Source organism: Schistocerca nitens, chromosome 2 (genome assembly GCF_023898315.1).
Source record: "Schistocerca nitens isolate TAMUIC-IGC-003100 chromosome 2, iqSchNite1.1, whole genome shotgun sequence".
Lineage (NCBI taxonomy): Eukaryota > Metazoa > Arthropoda > Insecta > Orthoptera > Acrididae > Schistocerca > Schistocerca nitens.
Genome location: NC_064615.1, coordinates 200,566,813 through 200,583,792, shown reverse-complemented (window position 1 = coordinate 200,583,792; position 16,980 = coordinate 200,566,813).

Below are 16,980 nucleotides of genomic sequence, written 5' to 3'. Positions count from 1 at the left end.
ATCGGCTGAAAATACAATATTAACTCTCTGTCTCGTTTGTCTGTTCAGTAGGGGTTGGGGGAACGCCCTGCAGGACTGGTGTGTCGTGTTGGCAGTATCGTAATGTGTTCGAGACGGTATGAGAGTGCACGGGCAGAGACAGGGGGAAGAAGGAGATGTGTGGAATGTACTTGATATACACGTACACGGGCGAGGCCGTACATAATAGCTAATATATGAGCAAATAATTATTTAAATAAAACTATAATCTCATCAAAATGTCTAAGGGTCAATGAGGTATTTCACAGACACAAGACTAAAAACCAGAAAATAATAATTTAAATAAAAACGAATTTTCATTTTAAAGCGTTTTTAAATGGGAATAAAAAATATAAAATATTTTCTCCTAGCCCCATACAGATACCTAATTTTGTATCCCGCCTGGATAGGCGGCGCGTGGGTCTGATCCTGTGAACTGCTTCTGTAATATAGGCCGAGAGTGAAGGAAGTGAGTAGGAGCAGGAGAGGTGAAGCACTTCGGTACTGCATGTAACTTTAACACTTTTAATAGAGTCAAAAACACAAGTAAATATCAATTGCATACATATCTTTGGCTAGGATGAGCACAAAGGTGTGAAGCCGTAGTCCATGTCTAATCCTGTGAAGCTAGGATGACTGTTCTGTATAATCTCAAAGCTAACAAATACTCGTTGCTGTCCAAGCTTTAACTGAACGTAACTAATACAAAGTCTCTGTAGCGAGCTAGCCCAATCGGTAGCAGAAGCGATATTTCCAGACCGTCTGCTCCTGATGAAAATGGGGGCAGAAATCAAGACGGCACTCCCTGAGCTCCACAGCGTCGGACAGATGGTTGGTTGGTTGGTTTTTGGGGGAAGAGACCAAACAGCGAGGTCATCTGTCTCATCGGATTAGGGAAGGAAGTCGGCCGTGCCCTTTCAGAGGAACCATCCCGGCATTTGCCTGGAGCGATTTAGGGAAATCACGGAAAACCTAAATCAGGATGGCCGGACGCGGGACGTCGGACAGAGCTCGGCGTAGTCTGTCTTCTCTCGTAGTGCCAACTTACGAGAGCGTGCACCTACGTTGTGGCATCGTAACTATCGACGTCACATCTAACATCATACAGGTTGTCCTGAAAATTTGTGCTTGTGAATTTTCAATACCTGTCACAATATTTGCATGATTTGTAACTAAAAACGTGGGCACATGCGGTATGTAATAGGTAGGAGGTGAGTTATCCATTTACCAATTACGTACAGCGTGTGTACCAACTTTTACCTCACAAATCTTGCAAGTATTGTCATAGGTATTAAAATTTCGCAAGCACAAGTATTCAGGACTGCCAGTGCAGGATTAGGAATCTATATAAGGCTAGGAAAGAGCACTGCGTACCAGTCCAATAGAAAAAAAAAACATGTTATGTTAAAAATTTATGCTATTTCAATAATTGTTCTTATTTCCTTCATTCATCACCACGATTAAATAGAACTACTAAATTCTTATAGACGCTTTGTTTTGTTAAATTTTATTATTTAGTCTATAATTTTCAGACTACTGGTGATAATAGTATAATTAGGAAACATTTTATCTAAGGAAATATACACGAATGCTATGTGAACCATGAACTCTTCAAACTTCGATCCGACGAATAACTGTTTGTTTCAACATTGACGTGCCTTGTTTAAAAGCCCTCACTCCCTTATTTCCAGAGAATATCTCATCACTTTGGAAAATTGTGTGATTCAAAAGATATTGGTATTCATATTCAAGAATATATGAATCTTAAGAGGTAATATTTTCACAATTCCGGTGCTATAGTTTTGCAGTTCCAATTTTTGGGTTTCTTAAAGTTAATACTCTTAGTAACAAAGTTGTTTGGAAAATTTCAGTTTATAAAATAACTCTCGCTGAGATTTTATAGCTCCAAGTGTGCGCCAAAAATTTCCTTATCATAAAATTGAATTATCATTTATATTAATTTAAGCACATTCAGCCATTTGTTAACCACAATAACGTCTGAACCTGTTGTGAATCTATATTCTGCACTTTTTCTGTCTTTTGAGTTAGTATCGAAAAGGCAGAGTCAGTGAAGATGGATCATTCAGTCAATACACGCACTGTATTAGTCGGATTGTTTATTTAGTTAGACGTCTCAGCGTCATTCAGTACGAGAACCTCTGTCAGCAATACATGGCAGCTAACGTTGAAAGAGCAAAGTTCCTCTGTTAATCTTTGCCACTTCTGAATTATTATTAGTCCACTCGTAGCTTAAGTAACCTACCTATCTGTACTGCTAAGTCCGTATAACATATTACAAGGCTCCTGAACAAGGATGAGACGCCAAAAAAGTATGTTAATCATCTTGTGGTAAATAGCAATAACATGATTGAACTGAAAAGTGAACTTGACAGTGTTGTGTCGAATCATTATTAACTGTTTGAAGTTTCTAATAACCATCATGAAGAAGATTGGCGAAGATGAAGATCTAATAGACTTAAGAGGCATCCAAAACAGGTCGATAATGTTACTAGCTCCCATGTTTACAACACCGTTAGACGGTTTGGAGCTTTGTAGAATTTACCTTATTTGGTGTTACGATGAATACGATCTTCATATATTCTCGATTAACAATTACGTTGTTCATTGGAGCTCTGTTATATTTATATGAAGGGGGATCTAAATCTCCTAAGGTTGTCGTGGCTATTAGCAGTAAATTTTTGAAACTTGTTACTGTTCGCTCTAGATGATTTAGCAGAAAGTCTTAACCGCCAAGTTAGTTTTAACGTCACAGACTTTACTAAGCACGGTCCAGTCGGACGTAATATGTACTCGCCATACCCAGACATCGCCTTTCTTTTCATAAGTCATCAATCTTTCGACTGATATGAAGCCACCCACCACTACTACGTGTTAATCTGTATATCTCTACAAATTTACTACAAACAATATTACGGACCCTTCCGTTATATGGGAATAGTTTTTTCTAATTTCTGCCTAGTATTAATTACTGCTTTTACTTCTTTTCGCACATTCTCTAGCTACTTTTTTCAACATTGTAAAGTACTGCTTCAGTTAATAACACCTTCTCTGGTTGTTCGACAGTTCACGATTCATCTTCAAATATTGCCTCGCTCCAGACGTTTCAGTAACTTTTTACTTACTTTCAGCCAGTTACGGGCAAAAATTGAGCTGTCTTGTTAAGTTTTTTGCTTGCTACTAACACAGTAAAATTCTTTCACCTTGTCTGAGGTCTGTTCTCTCACGACGGTATTTAGCGAGTCACTACTCTCCATTCTACAATTACTGATTAGTTTCAGTTTCGCTTTTCTTATATTCTCAACAGGCATTCGGCGCTAAGTGTGATATGTATTTTAATAGACAGATCTTGTACTGGTATCTGTTTCTCCTGCGATTTCATTCCTGTTAGATTACGTTATTCCACAAATTTTAGAATTCAAAGGTTGTAACATTTTCATAAACCACCACAATAGGCTTCGAAACCATTTTTCTTTCGCTATTTCAGGTTTAGATCTAGTCCATCCGATAGTGGAATATTGTGTGCCGGTTAGGCTCAACAATATTCACACCAGTCACATCGATGTCCAACTGAATCAAACTATGTGCCTTTTAACAGGCACAATATAGACCACCTCAACCTACTGACTACCAGTACTGAGCAATACAGCTCGTCCCCACCTGCGACGAGAGAAATCACTCATTACATAACTTCAAAAGATTAGGAACTACCCGCTTCTATAAATCCATCAAGACATACCGACAGTGAGGCTACCAAACTGCTCCCTTGACACACAAACTTAAAGAGTGCAACTATTTTGGATGAAAGTGGATTTGGCCTACGTGACCGATGGAAAGAAGAGTGGACCCGACAGGTCCCTGCGGCCTTCCGTAATATGCATTGTCTCATCAACACACCACCCGGATTCGACAAGCCTTTCAAACTCTGGTCTACCCTCAACAGAATGCGAAGAGGCTCTGGCAGATGTGCTGACTCGAATCGATGGGGAAATACGGCTTCTCTCAAGTCCGTCGTACACAAGTAGTTGAAGCTGCCCATTGACAGACAGCCTTCACTGGTGACCGATCCGAGTTCTTGCTTGCTACCGCAAAGGCGGTAGACTACAACAACCATATGGACGTTCAGCTGTAGCTGTGTTTGCTTGTATCTTGTGTCTGTAATTAAAGTTCCAGTTTTAAAACACTGTTGAAAGAGAATTACGTAAAATTTGAACAGCATGTTACTGACGCTTACCAACAGATTGCGCTGTAAACCTCTTAACGTAAATGGGGGTCAACTACAAATGACAGAGAAATCGCAATAGGACGGCTATGGTTTGTCTTGCACAGTACCTTTCGTGCTGTTCAATGTGCATGACTGCACAATTTCGGCAGTCAACAGCTGTGGCACTGTTAGTTAGGTACGTTCATCCACCAACACGAGATCGTACCACATCGTGTGGGAGAAATCGGATTTTAATTGTTCTGAGGCCTAAAACCGCATAAAAAGCAAAATGACATCGGTTTCTAACTGTCTTGAGAGTGGCGCGAGGAGTGTTCGACATGCTGTCCACCGTTTTCTGCCACAAGTTCAAGTAGAGAAGCAGCATGTTCCACAACAGATCGGAGTGTCTCGGGGATCACGTTCAGAATTAGATGCACAATGCGAGCCTTCAATCAGCTTCGTTCGTAGCTGGAACACTGAAACAACATCGTTCAGATAAACCCACAGCCAGAAGTCACACGGATTGAGATCAGGTAGTTTGGGCGGCCAGACCGTAGGGAAATGACGGCTGATAATTCTACCATTTCCGGAATCCTCTGCAGCAGCTACTTTACTGACTGTGAAATTTGCGAAGAAGCGCCAACTTGCACAAAAGTGGTCCTACCTACGCATCCACGCTGTTGAAGCGTTGGAATGACATTGGTACCCAAAAGTCTCTCGTAGCGTTTACCAGTGACGGTACAGGTAACAGGACCGGCAGGACTCATCTGCTTGAAAAGTCATCTTACAGAATGAAGTGGTAGCTTATATGGATTCAAAATGGTTCAAATGGCTCTGAGCACTATGGGACTTAACATCTGAGGTCATCAGTCCCCTAGAACTTAGAACTAATTAAACCTAACTAACCTAAGGACATCACACACATCCATGCCCGAGGCAGGATTCGAACCTGCGACCGTAGCGGTCGCGCGGTTCCAGACTGTAGCGCCTAGAACCGCATGGCCACTGTGGCCGGCGCTTATATGGATATGGTGTCTGTTCTTTCAGACATATCCATATACTCGTAAGAATATAGTTCTGGCAACACCGGCCATGACCTTCCTCTTCTGTGCGGATGCACACATATTACCCTAACTCTTACGGGACTTAGTAAGAATGTCTTCCACGAGTAATGAGTGTGTTGGGTAGGGACACCACGAATGTAGTGTGCGGACGTATAAGGTGAGAATGTGGGTCTCACGGGCGGCGTGCGCGAGATAGTCCCTGCAGTCGCACTATCATCTGTGCCCTCGGCGGCTAAGATGGATAGAGCGTCTGACATGTATGTAGGAGATCCCGGGTTCGAGTCCCGGTCGGGGCACACATTTTCTCCTGTCTCCGTTGATATTTATCAACGCCCGTCAGCATCTGAAGGTATCGATATATAATTCTAATTTCTTTGAAGTGGTAGCGGTTGACGTGCATACCAACCTTCCGTTGCCTAAATTCTGCGATTCTTAGAGATGAAAATGAGTTTCATTTGCCCACAGAATATTCCATGGCCACCCGTTGACCACTTCTATCGGAGGAAGAAATTACAGAGCGAACGTTTGTCCTGCAGGCAGCTCAGCAGCTAGCAACTGATGAGCATGGGTGATTTAGCACGCACAGCAGTGCAGGATGTTTGGCAGGATTTTACGCTCCGTGCTCACAGGTATGTCAAATTTTCGGGCAATTGCACACCACCGCCCGACCCTTCCTGCAATGCTGTGGCCGTACCCTTGACGGACATCGGATCAAAAAGAACCTGTCTTTTCGAATTTTCAGACTCGTTACAGACATCGGACCAATGCCTTTTTTTCATTACACTTGAGCGTACGGAACTTCTACAGGGCTGGCATACAGTCGTTGTTCTTGTAAAAGAGCTTTACCAGCAGTACGCGATCCTTGATGAAGACTGTAAGACTGTCATATTGGGCATCTCGGACGCAAACTGAGGAAGAACCGTGTTATGCGCGTCTGTTGGTATGCATGTTCCGACACTTAGAGCACCATCTATTGGTCAATTTTTTTTTTTGCTCAGTGACGTTTCCCGCTGCGTCACTAATATACTGTTGAAATATGACGTCATTCTGAGCAGTACTGTCTTTCTACAACGTTTTGAAGATGGAACTTTAATTATTGACAAACTTTATTTTCTTTAATTTTAACTTTTTTTCTTCTCTTTCTCTTTACATGATCTGTATGTTTCGTACACGTACTTAATGTTTGTATTGCAGACTATTTATATGTAATTAATTCATGTGATGTACTACGTCAGAAATACAAATAAATAAATAAAATATATACCCACGGAATGATTGCGTTATTACGAATGACACGTTTATCTCCCAGAGGGTTTGTCAAGCTTCCGCTGACCTTCCAACACCTAACAACGTGTCACTTCTCTTATCGGCAGTATACGACCTTAGCGAAGGGAAAGTTGCGAAAATAGTTCGATATTTTTATTTTCTGTTTACAAATACGGCAAAATCTGTTCTTAAGGCTACGGAAAGTATTCTCGTATCTGAGGAATTTTTAGGTTATCGGATCGGTTGTTTACAATTATTACGTAAGCCGCCTGCTGCTAGCGGGTGCGATTACAGGCGGACGGTAGTGGGTTATCTGTGCAGAGGACTGATATCTGGGACTCCTCTCTGATACGCCGATGTAGGTGTATCAACTAGGTCAGTAGTTCGAGTGTTACAGATCGAAGGTCCAGGCAGGGTGATCGATCAGCATCGCGTCATGTGCTATACAGTTGATTGATAGGTCTACAGTACCAACATTTTTCTTGGAAACTAGTTGAGATGAACGTACATTCACTGACAGCAGTAACTCGTGACTGTGTCTGAAACCGATTATCTACATCTACATCTATATTCACACTCCGCAAGCCACCTGACGGTGTGTGGCGGAGGGTACCCTGAGTACCTCTATCGGTTCTCCCTTCTATTCCAGTCTCGTCTTGTTCGTGGAAAGAAAGATTGTCGGTATGCCTCTGTGTAGGCTCTAATCTCTCTGATTTTATCCTCGTGGTATCTTCGCGAGATATACGTAGGAGAGAGTAACATACTGCTTGACTCCTCGGTGAAGGTATGTTCTCGAAGCTTCAACAAAAGCCCGTACCGAGCTACTGAGCGTCTCTCCTGCAGAGTCTTCCACTGGAGTTTATCTATCATCTCCGTAACGCTTTCGCGGTTACTAAATGGTCCTGTAACGAAACGCGCTGCTCTCCGTTGGATCTTCTCTATCTCTTCTATCAACCCTATCTGGTACGGATCCCACACTGGTAAGCAATATTCAAGCAGTGGGCGCACAAGTGTACTGTAACCTACTTCCTTTGTTATCGGATTCCATTTCCTTAGGTTTCTTCCAATGAATCTCAGTCTGGCATCTGCTTTACCGACGATCAACTTTACATGATCATTCCATTTTAAATCACTCCTAATGCGTACTCCCAGATAATTTATAGAATTAACTGTTTCCAGTTGTTGACCTGCTATATTGTAGCTACATGATAAAGGATCTTTCTTTCTATGTATTCGCAACACATTACACTTGTCTACATTGAGATTCAATTGCCATTCGCTGCACCATGCGTCAATTCGTTGCAGATCCTCCTGCATTTCAGTACAATTTTCCATTGTTACAACCTCTCGATATACCACAGTATCATCCGCAAAAAGCCTCAGTGAACTTCCGATGTCATCCACAAGGTCATTTATGTATATTGTGAATAGCAACGGTCCTACGACACTCCCCTGCGGCACACCTGAAATCACTCTTACTTCGGAAGACTTCTCTCCATTGAGAATGACATGCTGCGTTCTGTTATCTAGGAGCTCTTCAATCCAATCACACAATTGGTCTGATAGTCCATATGCTCTTACTTTGTTCATTAAACGACTGTGGGGAACTGTTTGGAACACCTTGCGGAAGTCAAGATACACGGCATCTACCTGTGAACCCGTGTCTATGGCCCTCTGAGTCTCGTGGACGAATAACGCGATCTGGGTTTCCCACGATCGTCTTTTTCGAAACCCGTGTTGATTCCTACAGAGTAGATTTCTAGTCTCCAGAAAAGTTATTATACTCGAACATAATACGTGTTCCAAAATTCTACAACTGATCGACGTTAGAGATATCGGTCTATAGTTCTGCACATCTGTTCGACGTCACTTCTCGAAAACGGGGATGACCTGTGACCTTTTCCAATCCTTTGGAATGCTACGCTCTTCTAGAGACCTACGGTACACCGCTGCAGGAAGGGGGGCAAGTTCCTTCCCGTACTCTGTGTAAAACCGAACTGGTATCATTGACAGACCTTGATACTTCTCTCCTGTCAGTTAAGATATTTTTTACGACCACTGTTCTTACGCCGTGTGACAAAGCTACGAGTGGTACACCATATCTTGTACAGACGTTGGTTAGTCAGCTTTGACACACCAAAAAATTGGGTAAATCATTTACGTTGGGGTCAACTCCTTTCTGCTACTACGTTACGTCTCAAGGTCACCCATGTTACACCGCTGTTTCTCTTCGCCCGACTAGCACATACGCTGATCACCCAAAACATTATCACCACTGCACGAAGCGACGTTGGCTGCCGCCTGATGGCGTTGCAGCTACGTGACGCGGTAACAAAAGTATGTAAGTGGAGCAGACACGGACGGGGGATCACCCTAGCGGAAATATGAGCTGCAAATGGAGAAATCCATTTGAGATAAGTTACTTTCACGAAAGTCATATAATTATTACTCACAGCCTGTAAACGAGTATCTCGAAGACGGCGAAGCAGCTTGAAAGTTCACGTGCTACTGTCGTGAGCATCTACAGGAAGAGGTACAAGAACAGTGAAACTACTACTTTTTTGCGTAATGTTTTTTTTTTTCAATGTGCCTGAGAGAAGGGTCAGGGGCAAAGAGGGCAGGGGTCGTCTTCCGAGGCCTAGCCTCAATGTCCCGTTCCCGCCCTCCCAGAGCCACGGAAAGGAAACGGGTTCGATAGGATCTGGATCTAATTCACTTATTTATAAGTATACATCTATATATATTTCCCACGTATTTATTTGGTTTTATATATACATACACACATACACACACACACACACACACACACACACACACACACACACACACACACACACAACGGGATCCTACTACCGCCACCAGAAGATTCCGAGTCGTCTTCGCGTAATGAATGTAAGGGGGATTCCCTCTAAAACGTTTGCTTCTGAAGATCAATCGTGTGTCGCGAATCATTTTTAAGTGTGCCTTCTAGTACTCGGAACGCCCCAATGGGCAGGAGGATCCTCGAATAATGCGCCTAAATAGTTTGATAGTCGTGTGCGGTACAATGCATGATGGCGGAACGCCTCATGAGTCGTTGTCAGGTGGACCCACAAATACAGAGCGTTTTCGGGAGCGGCTTGCAAAATGTAATATAGCACCATGCCTTTCGGCCAGTTGACGGCGTTCGTTCTTGCAGTGGGAATGTAAGTGGTATCTGGGTGTAGGAGTTCGTCTGGCGTGACAGACTTTGGCTGTCGTCGCAACAGGAGCGCCAGCATACGCTGTACACGATCCCAGCATCTGCCTGTCACAGCACATGTCAGGCAGTGCGCGTCCGAATCGACGACTGCACAGTGCGGACACAAAGGGTCATCGGTGAGATGGAAGGAATGGAGGCGCTGGCGTGTGACTAATTTGCCGTTCACCACCATATACCACAAGGAACGAGCGTGCTTGCGCAGGTATGAGGTGTGGACGGCTCGCCACACCCTGGTCCAGTGGGTGGGTGGATGTTGTTGTTCGACGTTGTTACGGGGTTGTCGTGCCTGACAGATGCGGTAGTAATCTCTCGTGCTCGGCGCCCTCGTCGCCGGAAGATCCTCGGTCATGTAATTCAGTTCGACCAGGAAATCGCGGATGTGGGCAAGAATCGGAGCTATGTGGTCCACGGCGACCGGTGGACGAAGATCTCGCGGTGCGACTATCTGTACCAGCGTCCCCGTCAAACTGCTGTTGGTCGCGGTCCATGCGAGCCGCATCGTCCGTAGGTTCAATGCCCGCGCGCGGTTGTGGACGTGATTCAACGCCAGGCCCCCTCCCAGTGGAAGCCTCGTTAAAGTAGTGTAGCGAACTTTGAATATATGGCCTGCACTCACAAATTGTCCGTACGCCGCCTGGAAACTGCGGGCCGTGGCGGCTGTTAACGGTAAAATGTGCACAAAATAATTAAATTTGGACGCTAGGCTCTGAATGGTTGGACGTCCACGACTCTTCACACAACGTGGGGCTCGGAGGTTGTCTGCTCTGTTTGCGATCCTTGGCATCTCTGCAGAAAGAGCACAATGCTGGTGCACCCACAAATGTTTCGGAGCATCCTGTTCATCGTACGTTGTCGAACATGAAGCTCCACAACAGACCACCCCTAGGTGTTCACATGATGACCCAACGACATCATTAGTTACGATTGCAGTGGGGACGAGACCATCGAGAATCGACAGTCGATCACTGGAAACGTGTCGGCTCTTCGGGAAAATCACATTTCTGCTACACTAGGTCGCTTGTCTTCTCTACAGACGCCGTCATTGAAGTGCACGGCGGCTCGAAACGTGCAGTGCGCCACGGGTGCATGCTGGTGTGAGCAGTATTGTGCTACGGGAGACATTCTCCTGCACTTGCATGCGATCTGTGGTAGTAATCGAAAACACGCTGACAGCTGCGAACCATCTACATCCCTTCATGCTTGATGTCTACACCGACGGCGATGTCATCTTTCATCAGTATAATTTTCAGTGTCTCGGAACCAGAACCTTGCCACGATCATTGGAGAAGCATTGTAGTGAACTCCCGTTGCTGCCTCGGTGACCAAATTCGCCTGATGTAAATCCTATGGAATCCCTCTGGGTCGCTATCGGGCGCCATCACTGCTTATGCAAATCGCAGGCCCGTTATTTACGCGAATAACATGACCTGCCCGTAGACGTGCAATGGCACATACCTTGACAAACTACTAGTAAACTGTCGGATCACTGATACGCAGAATTAGTGACGTATCTCGTCCCAATGACGGACAAACAAGCTATTAACCAGGTGGTGATTAATATATTATCCAGTGAGCTAATACTCAGTAATACTGAACCCTAAATTTTCACATATTGCAAAGAGGGCAGTGTTAAGGTTTTTCACGTAATTAGAAGCCCGATGAGGAAACTGACAGGGGTCAGGGTGACGAACATTTCTCGCCAATATATGAAGATGGTATCCTTTCAGACATGTCCGAAAGAACAGATACCATCTTCATATACAGTTAAGGCTAACCGGCCATTGACCTTCTTCTCCTGTTCTGGATGCACACGCATTGCCTGAACTCTTGAGGGACTCGGTAAGATTGTCTGCCGTGAGTAATGAGTGTAATGGGCAGAGGCACTACGAATGTAGTTTGTGGACATTAAGCGCGGACTGCCGTGCTAAGGGGCCCGGGTTCGATTCCCGGCTGGGTCGGGGTTTTTCTCCTCTCAGGGACTGGGTGTTGTGTTGTCTTCGTCATCATTTCACGCCCACGCCGGCACGGTAGCTCAGCGTGTTCTGTCACAGGGTTAGCTATCCTCTGTAATAAAAAAACTGAGTGAACGGATCAACGAAGAACCTGAACGAGTGTCATCGGACATCCTCCCCGAACAAATTCAATGAACACTATCGAACAAAAATGAGATCAAGTAAAAAAAAAGATGGATAGAACGTCTGCCATGTAAGCAGGAGAACCCGGGTTCGAGTCCCGGTCGGGCCACATATTTTCAACTGTCTCCGTAGATATATATTAACGCCTGTCGACAGCTTAGGGTCTTGATTTAATTATCATTTCATTTCTCCCCAAGGTGCTTCACATCAACCAGCGTCTAAAAATATAGATTACAAATGTGATGAGTGGTCAAACAGCTTAAAATTTAACTGAAAACCGTCTGGATCATTATAGCATCGCCACTGCACGTTTTGCACTTCGTGCAATGTTCTGACTCATTACATTCACTTGGAGAGCGACAAAAAATGACTATATGCCTCTGTGAGCTCTCGTATGTTTTAGCTTCTGGTCATGAACACTACGCTAGATTCATTGGTGGCAAAGGACCATCGCGCACCCTTCTTTGAATACAGATTCCCAACAAGGGTTTGCGTGAACAACATTGCTACTCTTTCACAGATTTTCGTTTAGGTTGCCCAAGAAACTCTACTACATTTTGATAAGGCCGGCACCGACCCTTATAATCCTAGCAGCGTGTTCGATGTTTGTTAGCTGTCTTTCCAAACACTGGAGCAATACTCTAGAATTCAGATATCAAAGTGTTCATCACCTTTTATATTAAAGACTTTACATGTTCGTCTAACTGCATATTGTTTATTAATATTTTCCCTAAAAATACAGGGTTTTTATAAATTAGTTATAGCCTTAGTACTGTGAAAAGGGTAAATAAATTACAGAAATGTTTCATACAGCAATGAATGCATCATTGAATTTCATTCCAGTCTAACGCTGTTAATTTCCAACGTGCCCGCTAGGGAGCGAGTTATTCCAGCAGTCACCAGGAGTCGTATAACGGTACGCAGCGTGCGCAGTGTTGTTTACGTTTCATGAATCCAAACCCGCTAGTACAGTCCAGAGACAATTCAGGACTAAATGTCGCAAGTCAGCATCTGAAAAACAGACTGTTATTAAATATATTAATTGGTACGATCGTTCCACCGAAAGTGCATGTGTATCACCTAGGACGCCGTGCCAGGGTCGGTCAGCAGTCTCTGACGCAGCGATTGAAGAAGTTCGGCTGCCTTACATCACTAGTTCGTATAAATGAATGAGACGTGTCAGCATAGAATTGAATATATCTAGTGTTATAGTGTGGAATGTGTTACGAAAAGCCTCTCATTCAAACCCTACAAATGGGACTGTTGCAAGCTTTAAGAGAAAGTGACAAAGAAAAACGAGCTGAATTTGTATAGAAGTGTTTCACAAAATGCAGAGTGAAGCTGTGTTAGTAAAATTTTGTTCAGTGACGGAGCCACCGTCCATACCTGCGGTAATGCTAACCAGCATAATGTCCAGATATGGAGTGAGCAATAACCACGTCACGTAGTAGAACATGCATGGGACTCGTCTAAGGTAAATGTTTTTTGTTCTGTAAGCTGTAACAAAATTTACGTTCCTTCCTTTTTTGCCGTGTCAACTATAACTGGACATGCTTGAACATTATCTAGTGCCTCACTTACAACAGGCTATGACCACAGAATTTATTTTCCAGCAAGATGGCACGCTGCTACATTATTATCGTGACATTCTCGCGTGTCTCTCTAGGAATGTGCCAACTTTGATTGGACGTGCTCGAACAATAGCCTGCCCACCACGTAGTAATAGACGGAAAGTCATCTTGTAAAACAGAAGTAATATCCGGCGTTCCCCAAGGAAGTGTTATAGGCCCTCTATTGTTCCTGATCTACTGTATATTAACGAGATAGGAGACAATCTGAGTAGACGTCTTAGATTGTTTACAGATGATGCTGTCATTTACCGTCTTGTAAAGTCATCAGATGATCAAAACGACTTGCAAAATGATATTTTTATGGTGCGAAAAGTGGCAATTGACCCTGACTAAAGAAAAGTGCGAAGTTATTCACATAAGTACTAAAAGAAATCAACTAAATTTCGATTACGCTATAAGTCACACAAATCTGAGGGCTGTAAATTCAACTAAATACTTACGGATTACAATTACAAATAACCTAAATTGGAAAGATCACATAGATAATATTGTGGGTAGAGCAAACCAAACACTGCGATTCATTGGTAGAACACTTAGAAGGTGCAACAGGTCTACCAAAGACACTGCTTACACTACGCTTGTCCGCCCAATTCTGGGCGGTGTGGGATTCGCATCAGGTGGGACTGACGGATGACATCGAAAAAGTACAAAGAAGGGCAGCTCGTTTTGTATTATTGCGAAATAGGGGAGATAGTGTCACAGACATGATACGTGAATTGGAGTGGCAATCATTAAAACAAAGGCGTTTTTCGTTGCGACGAGATCTTCTCATGAAATTTCAATCACCAGTTTTCTCCCTGATTGCGCAAACATTTTGTTGGCACCCACCTACATAGGGAGAATTGATCATCACGAGAAGATAAGAGAAATCAAGGTTCGCACGGAAAAATTTAAGTGCTCGTTTTTCCTGCGTGCCGTTCCAGAGTGGAACGGTAGAGAGACAGCATGAAGGTGGTTCATTGAACCGTCTGCCAGGCACATTATTGTCAATGGCAGAGTAATCACGTAGATGTAAATCACCTAATTTAATCCCAGTGGGTTTCTTTGTCCCTCTGCTACCGGCCAGTGTGGCCGAGCAGTTCTAGGCGCTTCAGTCTGGAACCGCGCGACCGCTACGGTCGCAGGTTCGAATCCTGCCTCGGGCATGGATGTGTGTGATGTCCTTAGGTTAGTTAGGTTTAAGTAGTTCTAAGTTCTAGGGGACTGATGACCTCAGATGTTAAGTCCCATAGTGCTCAGAGCCATTTGAACCATTTGTCCCTCTGCTAGCGGGAAATGTCGACAAGCTGCGACATCGGATAACACAAGCAGTTGCCACCATACATGAAGACTTCTGCATAGGATTTGGCAGGAAACTAATAACAGATGGGATATTTGTCGTGTTACAAAAGTCAGCCACACCGAACATTTGTAAATAAAACTTGAATACACTCCTGGAAATTGAAATAAGAACACCGTGAATTCATTGTCCCAGGAAGGGGAAACTTTATTGACACATTCCTGGGGTCAGATACATCACATGATCACACTGACAGAACCACAGGCACATAGACACAGGCAACAGAGCATGCACAATGTCGGCACTAGTACAGTGTATATCCACCTTTCGCAGCAATGCAGGCTGCTATTCTCCCATGGAGACGATCGTAGAGATGCTGGATGTAGTCCTGTGGAACGGCTTGCCATGTCATTTCCACCTGGCGCCTCAGTTGGACCAGCGTTCGTGCTGGACGTGCAGACCGCGTGAGACGACGCTTCATCCAGTCCCAAACATGCTCAATGGGGGACAGATCCGGAGATCTTGCTGGCCAGGGTAGTTGACTTACACCTTCTAGAGCACGTTGGGTGGCACGGGATACATGCGGACGTGCATTGTCCTGTTGGAACAGCAAGTTCCCTTGCCGGTCTAGGAATGGTAGAACGATGGGTTCGATGACGGTTTGGATGTACCGCGCACTATTCAGTGTCCCCTCGACGATCACCAGTGGTGTACGGCCAGTGTAGGAGATCGCTCCCCACACCATGATGCCGGGTGTTGGCCCTGTGTGCCTCGGTCGTATGCAGTCCTGATTGTGGCGCTCACCTGCACGGCGCCAAACACGCATACGACCATCATTGGCACCAAGGCAGAAGCGACTCTCATCGCTGAAGACGACACGTCTCCATTCGTCCCTCCATTCACGCCTGTCGCGACACCACTGGAGGCGGGCTGCACGATGTTGGGGCGTGAGCGGAAGACGGCCTAACGGTGTGCGGGACCGTAGCCCAGCTTCATGGAGACGGTTGCGAATGGTCCTCGCCGATACCCCAGGAGCAACAGTGTCCCTAATTTGCTGGGAAGTGGCGGTGCGGTCCCCTACGGCACTGCGTAGGATCCTACGGCCTTGGCGTCCATCCGTGCGTCGCTGCGGTCCGGTCCCAGGTCGACGGGCACGTGCACCTTCCGCCGACCACTGGCGACAACATCGATGTACTGTGGAGACCTCACGCCCCACGTGTTGAGCAATTCGGCGGTACGTCCACCCGGCCTCCCGCATGCCCACTATACGCCCTCGCTCAAAGTCCGTCAACTGCACATACGGTTCACGTCCACGCTGTCGCGGCATGCTACCAGTGTTAAAGACTGCGATGGAGCTCCGTATGCCACGGCAAACTGGCTGACACTGACGGCGGCGGTGCACAAATGCTGCGCAGCTAGCGCCATTCGACGGCCAACACCGCGGTTCCTGGTGTGTCCGCTGAGCCGTGCGTGTGATCATTGCTTGTACAGCCCTCTCGCAGTGTCCGGAGCAAGTATGGTGGGTCTGACACACCGGTGTCAATGTGTTCTTTTTTCCATTTCCAGGAGTGTATATACTGCAGTCAGTGATGTATCAAACATTTCTGTGAGTTATTTACCTTTTTCACAATTAAACGTTACTTTTGTGTAATTAATTTCTAAACACCTTGTACTGTTGTTGTTGTTGTTGTTTTAGTTGTGGTCTTCAGTCCTGAGACTGGTTTGATGCAGCTCTCCATGCTACTCTATCCTGTGCAAGCTTCTTCATCTCCCAGTACCTACTGCAACCTACATCCTTCTGAATCTGCTTAGTGTATTGATCTCTTGGTCTCCCTCTACGATTTTTACCCTCCACGCTGCCCTCCAATGCTAAATTTGTGATCCCTTGATGCCTCAAAACATGTCCTACCAACCGATCCCTTCTTCTAGTCAAGTTGTGCCACAAACTTCTCTTCTCCCCAATCCTATTCAATACCTCCTCACTAGTTACGTGATCTACCCACCTTATCTTCAGCATTCTTCTGTAGCAGCACATTTCGAAAGCCTCTATTCTCTTCTTGTCCAAACTGGTTATCGTCCATGTTTCACTTCCATACCTGGCTACACTCCATACAAATACTTTCA